The sequence below is a fragment of the Salvia splendens genome, chromosome 22 (assembly GCF_004379255.2).
Source record: "Salvia splendens isolate huo1 chromosome 22, SspV2, whole genome shotgun sequence".
Lineage (NCBI taxonomy): Eukaryota > Viridiplantae > Streptophyta > Magnoliopsida > Lamiales > Lamiaceae > Salvia > Salvia splendens.
The window spans coordinates 22,073,851-22,085,080 of NC_056053.1; positions in this window are offsets into that span (position 1 = coordinate 22,073,851).

Genomic DNA, 11,230 nt, shown 5'->3' on the forward strand with positions numbered 1-11,230 from the left:
CAGTGAGTCCCCTGGAATCCTTTGTCTTAAAAATTTTTGCGCGGGCTTTCGTACAACTTTCGGTGATGAATTCCTTCGGGCACCCATCACCGATGATTGCCAACGGTTGCTTCGTCTTCACGAAACAGTCCATGGCTTTCCCGGTATGCTTGGCAGCATTGACTGCATGTATTGGAGGTGGAAGAATTGCCCGACTGCTTGGATGGGACAACACTTAAGCGGCCACAAAGGCGGCGGCCCAACACTTATCCTTGAAGCGTTCTCCGACTACCGCTTATGGATTTGACATGCATATTTCGGTGTTGCCGGATCCAACAACGACTTGAACGTGCTCTACTCTTCACCCATCTTCAATGATGTGTTGAATGGTGTAGCACCGGCGATCGACTTCACCGTCAACGAAAATGTATACCACATGGGTTACTATCTCGCCGATGGTATCTACCCAAGGTGGTCGACTTTCGTGAAGACTGTAACGACCCGTTAAATCGTTACCTACACGAAAGAATAAACCACGTATCAAATACACTTTCGACAACAAATCGAGACGAAAAGTTAGATAAGAACCGCGTCACATCAGGCACGTTTTCCAAGTGGATAAGAACCACGTCACATCAGGCACGTTTTTCAACGCCGCATTAATTACGCGTCACATCGAAACGAAAAGACGTGAATTTTTGTCTTTTATGAAAATATTTTCTATAAATACAACCTCCTTTCATTTCATTTCATTTCTTTCGCAATCGAGAATCCGAGAGAGAGAAGAGAGAGGAGGAGCCGATGGCGGCGGATCCGCGACGGCGGATTCGTGGCAGCGGCTGCAGCAGTGAAGGGAGAGGGACGAATCGTGTCAACGTTTGTTTCTACCGTTCGTTTTCTTGATTCAAGAAGGTATAGCTAAGATTTCCTTCTCATCTCCTTCATTGAAACTTTATTCTTGAATCCTACATGCATATAGAGGGTGTAGGAATCATAGATCGCAAAGTTAATCGGTGGGAAAGTGAGTTTGCTTGAGAACTTTGATAGTTATGCTATTGTTGATTAAGTTGTGTGAAGTTTGATTTGAATCCTTGGTAAATGATCTAAGTTTATGTGCAAACATGTTAAGAGAGTCTTATCAGGCATGATTGTGTGTTATAAGCATGAGAAAATTTTATTTGGATGATTGTGGAAGAAACTCAAATTTCGAAATTTTGAGTATGAAATTTGTGGTGTTCGGACAGTGGATTCCGACGTGTATTTGACTCATCAAACGAACGAATTTTTCTATGAAAATTTTACTGAGTAAATTTCAAGTTGATTTCTGTGTCTCGTATAAATTTCAGCCCTTTTTGTCGAAAAATGAATTTTTGAAAAATGTTTGAAGTCGACTGCGCAATTCTGCCAGTAACATGTGTTCTCGGCCAGAATGTTTCGAAATCTGTTTGACCGACCAAATGACCTCCGATCGATTTGATTCTTGAACTAGATGAACATTTGGAGTGTCTTCTGAGTCTTGTGAAAATTTCAGCCTTATTGGACATCGTATGAATTTACGGTGAATTTTTGAAGTTTACTGCGCAATACTGTCAGAAATTATACGTTCTGACCAGAGAGTTCAATATGTGAAATGACTGACTAAATGGCGTGATTTCGATATGAAAATTTTCATGGATGAACTTGAATGTGTCCTATGTATTGTGACCAAAATTTAGCATATTTTGATGTTGGGTGATTTTATAGTAATTTTTACAAAACGGTCGCGCAATTCTGCCGGTTTTCTGTCTTATTAAAATGACACTTATTTCCAAGTTTAAAAGTATTATATGATGCATGTATGTCCAAGGAACGTGTTTAACAATGCGATCACGTGTGATACGTTGAAATATATTATGGTTTATTTTTCCACCTTTGTGACGAACGTTGGGTTGGGTAAATGGAAAATAACGATGAGAGAGAAACAATAGGACATGCATGATAATATAAGTTTACGAAAGGCTGATTTGTGTTGTCGTTGGCAAGGGTGATTGAGTATACGTGAGCTCGAGGAACGAGGGTTGCCTTAAATGGATGTTGAATGGTTTAAGCAAACGAGGTGGGCTTTCTTTTACTAAACTCTTTTACGCTTTCAAAAGTATGATTATGGAGAAATAAGGGTGGTTTAAAGTGTTATGTCATGCCATAATGTTTTGTTTATGAGATTGTTGCCTGATGCATAGTTCGTCTGAGCTTGCTCCGTTAGGCTATATGGCTGTAATGAATGAATGAAATGAATTCGGGTCTGGGTAGGGCCGCAAACCCTATCAGGCTGTGTACACAAGTGGGATCGTGAGCCGTCCTTGCTAGTCGGCCGGTCTCGTGGGCGAATAGTGTGGCCACACTTTCGTTGCACTATGGAAAGAGAATGTGATTGAATGATTGATGAGAAAGTGGGGAGATTGATTGTCTGGCCAGACTTTGAAATATTTTTGTGTTCTCGTGATATTTCTTAACTACACATAAAACTCGAGATCACTGATATGGATGACATAACTGTTTTTATGAAAATGTTTTCGGCATGAGCCCATTGAGTACATCAAGTACTCAGCCCTGCATGTGTTTTCCCTATGTGCAGGTTGAGCGGGATGTTGCGGTGGATGTTGAGTCGGCATAGGGAATATGGATGCGTTGTGTCTTCATACATAGGCGTCATCCTTGACTCTCTTTAAAACCTTATTTCCGCTGCTATATTTTTGAACTAAAATACTATTCTTTCAAGCTACTTGAGTCTTTCTTATGAACTAAAATCCTTAAATGATATTCTTAAATGTTTGTCCCTTGGTCACGATCGCCTCGTTTGTAACACCCCTGGGGTGGGCGGTCGTGACAGAGTGGTATCAGAGCTTCGTTCTTTCGCTCTGGTCCGAGAGTCTTCTTTCACCTTAAGTCTAGAATGGTAAACCTTAAACTGGAAGTGTCACGAAGGCTCAACATCCAAAGCATCACGCTCAACTAAAGAAAGTGAGGTATGTTTTAAGTTGTTGAAAGAATGTGAGATCGATGTATGAAATTGATGATGATATGATGAGGATGTTTTGGCAAGTGTACGCATGTGAATGAATGTTATACGTGAAGCTAAATTTTGATGATATGATTATGTGGAATATGAGTACGATTGACATGAAAATTTAAGCACGTGTTATATATGTGAACACGATGTTGTGATAGTATGATTATGTGAAGTATGCACATGATTGACAAGATGATCTAAGCACGTGTGGTATGTTGATCATGATATTGTTATGATGTGATTATATGGAGCATGAGCAAGACTAGTATGATGACTAAGTATGTTTTATATGTGTGAAAGTACTACAACGTGAGCATGTCAACATAGGATGATGGAGTGTTTTACATGAAGGACGAAAGTTGATGAGTTGTTTTGAGAATGTTAAAATTTTTAGAAAATAAATGAGTAATCTAAGAATGTTGTTTCAAACATATATGTGAAGTGCATGAGTGTTTTGTTTGGAATACAAATGTGTTATGAGTTTTGAAAGATTTGCATGGTTTGATATGTAAAAAAAAAAAAAGTGGAAAAAGGATTTTGTGGTTGATGTTTTGTAATATTAATGACTCGTTGTCTAGTGGAGTTTGATTGAGGAAAAAAATGTTTATGATGTGGAAAGTTGTTAAAAAAAAATTGAAAAAAAAAAATTGGAAAAAAAAAAATTTTGAAAAAAAAAATTAAAAAAAAAAAAATTCCTTTTCGATTGGAAAATTTAGCTATGGAGTGTGATGTTATATATGTTATGAGGTGCGAAGTATGAAGCGTTACTCTATGGAGTGTTTTATACGAGTGATGAAAGTTGATGTGAAAGTATGTTTTGAGTTTTGAGTCAAAACTTTTACTCTAAAGTTGAAATTGAAATGCGAAAATTTTGAGGAAAGTGTGAGAGTCTGAAGAAAATTTTATTTCAAAAGTTTTGAATGATAATGTGAAGTGAGAAAGTGTTTTGCTTTGATATGTGAAAATGTTGTGTGTTATAGTACTTGTTGTGATATTTTGTTCTCTACGAGATGATGAAATGTGTCGTGGACTTAGAGTGCCGAAGATGTAGACCTAGTTGACCACGCGGACCGTAGTTCTAATTTGAAAACTCACCTATTGCTTTCCCGAGCAATGAAAACGAACGAGAATGAAAAGTGGGGCGAAATTTCCAAATTATCGAGATATGAGACTAGAGTATCGAGATATAGGATGGAGACTAGTGGACCATGAAATTTTTCTATTTCTTGGAATGACGCTATGAACCTTGCATGCGAACATAGAGTGCCTAAGAAGTATGTTAGATTGAATGATATCGAAGTTAGTTGGTGACAACTGCAATATCACTTTTCCGAGTGATAGGACAAACGGAAATATGTGGTGTGAACTCGAACTTTATCGAATGATTACAAATTCAGAATTGTTTTTTTTCCTGAATGACGAGAACAAGGAGAATGCGAAAAGACGTAGCATATGATAAAGAGTTTAAGAAAAGAAGAAGTGCAAACTGAATAGATGTTCCAAACGAGAAATGTTCGAGGCAAGAAGAGATGCGAAATGATGTAATCCTACAACGGATGTAGAGATCATACCTGCGATCTAGTGGATAAATCCGATCTTCGGTCAAAAGTGGCGATACGGCGAAAACGACCGTTATATCATGTTGAGAGCGCGAGTATAACTACAACGCTTTAAGAAAATGACGATTATCACGTGCAAGGAATATATGGAGATATGGCTTTCGAATACTGTTATTAGTTGTAACGACACGATGAATCTTAACTTGGAATCAACAGTTTCGTAGAACGATGTTACCATGTTCGGCCTCAGAAAGATGAACGTGAGAGTGTGACCCTCGTAGCTAGAATGAATGATTTTAATCAACAGTACTTACTTGGATTATAAGAAATTCTTTTTGGAATCTTTCAATTAACGGTGAGCCTTTGTCTAATTACGACCTTGTTTGACTCACAATTCGCAATTATTGCACGTTATTTCTTTTCCTATATCGAGTCATGACTCACTTTCAGTTCTTGAAAATTTGTGGTTGCCTTCGTCATTTTTGGACATCTTGATTAGTAGTCTTCTTTGATTCATCTTTTGTAAGGACAATATTTTGACTTTATGAACTTCCGCCTTTGAGCTTCATTTCTAAAGTTGTTTGCAGTTATGACTTTCAGTACGATCCCATTCCCAAACATGTTTCTTCAAAGGATGGAATATTCTTCTTGGAACTTTTGTACACCTTTTTATTTCGTAACTATGCATGCGGCAAGTTCTTCCTTGCAGAAGTGAAATTTTTTTTTAGCTCAGTTTCACTACACATATTGTTTCATGCTCAATGATTTTCTTTCTGCAACACCAAGTTAAGGCTATTGTGTCTCTTTTTCCTTAACGTGGTTGATCTAGCCGATCTTCCTAAAAAAAAAAGTTCACTTCACGTTGGTTGCAACCCTGTGAATCCATTGATGTGACATCATTATTCAATAACATGATGTCGTCGAACCATGATCAGTGCTACCTCATGACATTTGTCTATGCTTCTAAATCCTCCCACGATTGACCATCTCGTGTCATGACATGTGTGAACCATCATTCATTGATTTTGCAAATTTGATTTGACAATTGAAATATCTTATTTGGCAGCCTACTATGTAATTTGAGACCTGATTCAGTTTCATCCTGTTTTCAAGGCCTATCTCATATTCTTTCGAGCTCTCGTCAGAAGTAAAGTTTCAACCTTTATGAGTTTATTTGAAACCTTAATTTCCAGAATGAACATGATCAAGATCAATGAAACTTAGACCCTGCCTTATTTTTTTCAAACCAATTTCTGCAAGTTGGTGATGAGATCTAAAAGAGTCGAACTAGAAGTGTTGTTCTTGTTTTCTTGATTAATTCTACAACCTTTCTGATTAAGACACCTTCAGCAGTGTTGCTACAATTTTGAATTCAGTTCATATCCAAGTAAGACTGCATGATCAATTTTCGAGTTCTTGATACTAGACTTGGAGAAAAGGGAGGGGTTGAGCTTTTCGAATGCACACGGGGGAATAAGTTTCTATACTCAGACATGCGTAAAAGTGATGCACCAGCTAGAGGCAAATTTCTTTTCAAACCCCTGGCGACGAGCCGACTATTTTTGTAAGGGATTTCTTTAAATCGACAAACCTCTATAATCTCCGCATTGCAAGCAACCATGATGATAAGGAAAAGGCGTCCGGCGTATCTTGTGTACTTGAACGGAAAGGAAAGGAAGGAATTGAGAGTGGAAGAAGTGGCAGTAGTACTAGATTTTTTTTTCTCGATGTGTTTTACAGAAGCTTTGTCTGAACCGCCAACCGACAGACAATTAGAGTTCACTATTGATTTGGAACCAGGGCCTGCGCCAGTATCGAAGGCGCCATACCGAATGGCCCCTAAAGAGTTGGCAGAGTTGAAGATTCAGTTGCAAGAATTGTTAGACTTGGGTTTTATCCGACCTAGTGTGACACCGTGGGGAGCGCCGGTGTTGTTCGTAAAGAAAAAAGGATGAAACGGTGAGAATGTGCATCGATTACCGTGAGCTCGACAAGATGACCTGAAGAATAAGTACCCACTGCCGAGGATTGATGATTTGTTTGACCAACTTCGAGGAGCGGGCATATTTTCAAAAAAAAAATGGACTTGAGGTCGGGATATCATCAACTAAAGGTCCGACGAGAGGATGTACTTAAGACTGCTTTTCGCACTCGTTATGGCCATTATGAATTCATAGTGATGCCATTTAGGCTGACCAACGCCCCGGCTGTCTTCATGGACTTGATGAACCGAGTTTTCCATGAGTCTCTTTACAAGTTCGTGTTAGTGTTCATCGATGATGTTTTAGTATACTCAAAGAACGAGGAGGAACATGGAAGGCATCTGCAAACTGTGTTGGAAACGTTACGAAGGGAGAAGCTTTATGCCAAGTTTAGTAAGTGTAAATTTTAGTTGACTCGAGTGAACTTTCTTGGTCATATCGTGACGGCAAATGAGATTCAAGTAGACCCCGCAAAGGTTGAGACGGTGCAAAATTGGAAATCGCAGAAAACGCCGAGTGAAATCCGCAGTTTTTTTTTTGGGATTGGCGGGATACTACCGATGCTTCATCGAGGGATTCTCTAAAATCGCGAGACCAATGACTCAATTGTTGAAGAAAGGAATCAAAGCGGTTTGGACACCGGAATGCGAGGCGAGTTTCCAACGGTTGAAAGAAAAGTTGACCACATCACCTGTTCTAGCGGTGCCGGCAGCCGACAAGGACTTCGCCGTCTCTACTGATACATCAAAAGTAGGACTTGGATGCGTGTTAATGCAAGATGGGAAGGTGATAGCATATGCTTCCCGACAGTTGAGACCGAATGAGCTGAATTTTCCGACTCATGATTTGGAACTAGCAGCAGTAGTGCACACACTGAAAATTTGGAGACACCATCTCTATGAAGTCTGATGTGAGATTTCTACGGATCATAAGAGTCTCAAGTACTCGAGCAGAAGGAGCTAAACATGCGACAATGACGTTGGTTAGAAGTCGTGAAAGACTATGACTGTGGTATTCACTATCATCCGGGCAAGGCGAACGCAGTAGCCGATGCTTTGAGTAGGAAGAACCAACCACAATTAGCTTATTTCCTAACGCAAGAGGAAGCGTTGATTCGCGAATTCGATAGAATGAGATTGGAAATAGTAAAAGAGCCCGAGACAGTAGGAGGAAGAATAACGACGCTAGTGATCGAGCCAGACTTGATAACCAAGCTCATAGAAGCCCAATGACGTGATGAGAAGTTGGAAGAATTACGTGTAAAGGTGAGAGCCGAGAAGCTTGACGTACGATGGACGATTGTGTGTGCCGAGCGATGAGGCGCTAAAAGATGAGATTATAAGTGAAGCGCACGACACGCCTTATACTGCTCACCCCGGAAGTACGAAGATGTATCGAGATTTGAAGCAACGTTTTTGGTGGAATGGGATGAAAGGAGACGTAGCGTCACATGTGGAATGATGTCTAGCGTGCCAACAAGTGAATGACTTACACCAGCGGCCATATGGGAAGTTGCAACCACTCGAAATTCCCAAATGGAAGTGGGAGCATATAGCCATGGACTTCGTGATGAGTTTGCCAAAGTCACATAAGGGCAACACTGCGATTTTGGTGATTATCGATCGACTGACTAAAAGCGCGCACTTCTTACCGATTAAAGATTTCCTTTGGATCGGACAAATTAGCTAAGATCTACGTGAGTGAGATTGTACGTTTGCATGGAGTGCCAAAGACTTTTGTGTCCGACCGCGATACGAAGTTCACGTCAAAGTTTTGGATGAGTTTGCAACGAGATTTGGGCACGCAATTGAACTTCAGAACTGCTTATCACCCGCAATCGGATGGACAGTCAGAGAGGACGATTCAAAAACTTAAAGACATGCTACGAGCCAATGTCTTAGATTGAGGGGAAAGTTGGGAAACTGTTCTGCCGTTGGTTGAATTCGCCTACGACAATAACTACCAAGCGACGATCGATATGGCTCCGTATGAAGCTTTATATGGCAGGAAGTGTCAATCCCCACTATATTGGGATGAAGTTGGCGAGAGGAGGATGTTAAGACCCAACGCTATAAAGGAAATGACCGAAATTGTGGATCAAATCCGCGCAAGGATCAAGGAAGCTCAAGATAGGCAAAAGTCGTATGCTGACGTGCGTCGAACGGAAATCAAATTCGACGTTGGTAATAAAGTGTTCTTGAAAGTATCCCCGACGAAAGAAGTTGTGAGGTTTGGAATGAAGGGCAAGTTGAAATCGCGCTTTGTATGACCATACGAGTTTATCGATGAAGTAGGTCCTGTAGAGTATCGTTTGGCGTTACCTCCTAGTTTTGGGAATGTGCACAACGTGTTCCATGTGTCGCAGTTGCGCAAGTACGTGTTTGACCCCAAGCATGTGATTCGTCAAGAAAAAGTGATCCTAAACCCCGACATGAGCTACGAGGAAAGGCCAGAGGCAATCCTAGATCGGAAGATACAAGAGTTGCGAAACAAGTCGATAGCATTCGTGAAAGTGTTGGAAACACCATGGTTCCAAAGAAGCCACGTGGGAGTTAGAAGATGGAATTAAAGAAAAGTACCCCGAGTTGTTTTTGTAAGACGATCAAATTTCGGGACGAAATTTCTGTTAAGGTGGGTAGAATGTAACGACCCGTTAAATCGTTACCTACACGAAAGAATAAACCACGTATCAAATACACTTTCGACAACAAATCGAGACGAAAAGTTAGATAAGAACCGCGTCACATCAGGCACGTTTTCCAAGTGGATAAGAACCACGTCACATCAGGCACGTTTTTCAACGCCGCATTAATTACGCGTCACATCGAAACGAAAAGACGTGAATTTTTGTCTTTTATGAAAATATTTTCTATAAATACAACCTCCTTTCATTTCATTTCATTTCTTTCGCAATCGAGAATCCGAGAGAGAGAAGAGAGAGGAGGAGCCGATGGCGGCGGATCCGCGACGGCGGATTCGTGGCAGCGGCGGCAGCAGTGAAGGGAGAGGGACGAATCGTGTCAACGTTTGTTTCTACCGTTCGTTTTCTTGATTCAAGAAGGTATAGCTAAGATTTCCTTCTCATCTCCTTCATTGAAACTTTATTCTTGAATCCTACATGCATATAGAGGGTGTAGGAATCATAGATCGCAAAGTTAATCGGTGGGAAAGTGAGTTTGCTTGAGAACTTTGATAGTTATGCTATTGTTGATTAAGTTGTGTGAAGTTTGATTTGAATCCTTGGTAAATGATCTAAGTTTATGTGCAAACATGTTAAGAGAGTCTTATCAGGCATGATTGTGTGTTATAAGCATGAGAAAATTTTATTTGGATGATTGTGGAAGAAACTCAAATTTCGAAATTTTGAGTATGAAATTTGTGGTGTTCGGACAGTGGATTCCGACGTGTATTTGACTGACCAAACGGTCGAATTTTGATACGAAAATTTTACTGAGTAAATTTCAAGTTGATTTCTGTGTCTCGTATAAATTTCAGCCCTTTTTGTCGAAAAATGAATTTTTGAAAAATGTTTGAAGTCGACTGCGCAATTCTGCCAGTAACATGTGTTCTCGGCCAGAATGTTTCGAAATCTGTTTGACCGACCAAATGACCTCCGATCGATTTGATTCTTGAACTAGATGAACATTTGGAGTGTCTTCTGAGTCTTGTGAAAATTTCAGCCTTATTGGACATCGTATGAATTTACGGTGAATTTTTGAAGTTTACTGCGCAATACTGTCAGAAATTATACGTTCTGACCAGAGAGTTCAATATGTGAAATGACTGACTAAATGGCGTGATTTCGATATGAAAATTTTCATGGATGAACTTGAATGTGTCCTATGTATTGTGACCAAAATTTAGCATATTTTGATGTTGGGTGATTTTATAGTAATTTTTACAAAACGGTCGCGCAATTCTGCCGGTTTTCTGTCTTATTAAAATGACACTTATTTCCAAGTTTAAAAGTATTATATCATGCATGTATGTCCAAGGAACGTGTTTAACAATGCGATCACGTGTGATACGTTGAAATATATTATGGTTTATTTTTCCACCTTTGTGACGAACGTTGGGTTGGGTAAATGGAAAATAACGATGAGAGAGAAACAATAGGACATGCATGATAATATAAGTTTACGAAAGGCTGATTTGTGTTGTCGTTGGCAAGGGTGATTGAGTATACGTGAGCTCGAGGAACGAGGGTTGCCTTAAATGGATGTTGAATGGTTTAAGCAAACGAGGTGGGCTTTCTTTTACTAAACTCTTTTACGCTTTCAAAAGTATGATTATGGAGAAATAAGGGTGGTTTAAAGTGTTATGTCATGCCATAATGTTTTGTTTATGAGATTGTTGCCTAATGCCTAGTTCGTCTGAGCTTGCTCCGTTAGGCTATATGGCTGTAATGAATGAATGAAACGAATTCGGGTCTGGGTAGGGCCGCAAACCCTATCAGGCTGTGTACACAAGTGGGATCGTGAGCCGTCCTTGCTAGTCGGCCGGTCTCGTGGGCGAATAGTGTGGCCACACTTTCGTTGCACTATGGAAAGAGAATGTGATTGAATGATTGATGAGAAAGTGGGGAGATTGATTGTCTGGCCAGACTTTGAAATATTTTTGTGTTCTCGTGATATTTCTTAACTACACATAAAACTCGAGAT